Consider the following 345-nt stretch of genomic DNA (forward strand, 5'->3'; position numbering starts at 1 on the left):
ATTTAAACGGCACTCTACTACGCACACGCATTCATACAGCACTCTACCACGCACACGCATTTATACGGTGCTCTACTATGCACACGCATTCATACGGCGCTCTACTATGCACATGCATTCATACAGCACTCTACTATGCACATGCATTCATACAGCACTCTACTACGCACACGCATTCATACAGCGCTCTACTACGCACACGCATTCATACAGCGCTCTACTACGCACATGCATTCATACAGCGCTCTACTACGCACACGCATTCATACAGCGCTCTACTACGCACACGCATTCATACAGCGCTCTATTACGCACACGCATTCATACAGCGCTCTACCACGCACA

This window comes from Nematolebias whitei, chromosome 13 (genome assembly GCF_014905685.2).
Source record: "Nematolebias whitei isolate Nwh7 chromosome 13, NemWhi1, whole genome shotgun sequence".
NCBI lineage: Eukaryota > Metazoa > Chordata > Actinopteri > Cyprinodontiformes > Rivulidae > Nematolebias > Nematolebias whitei.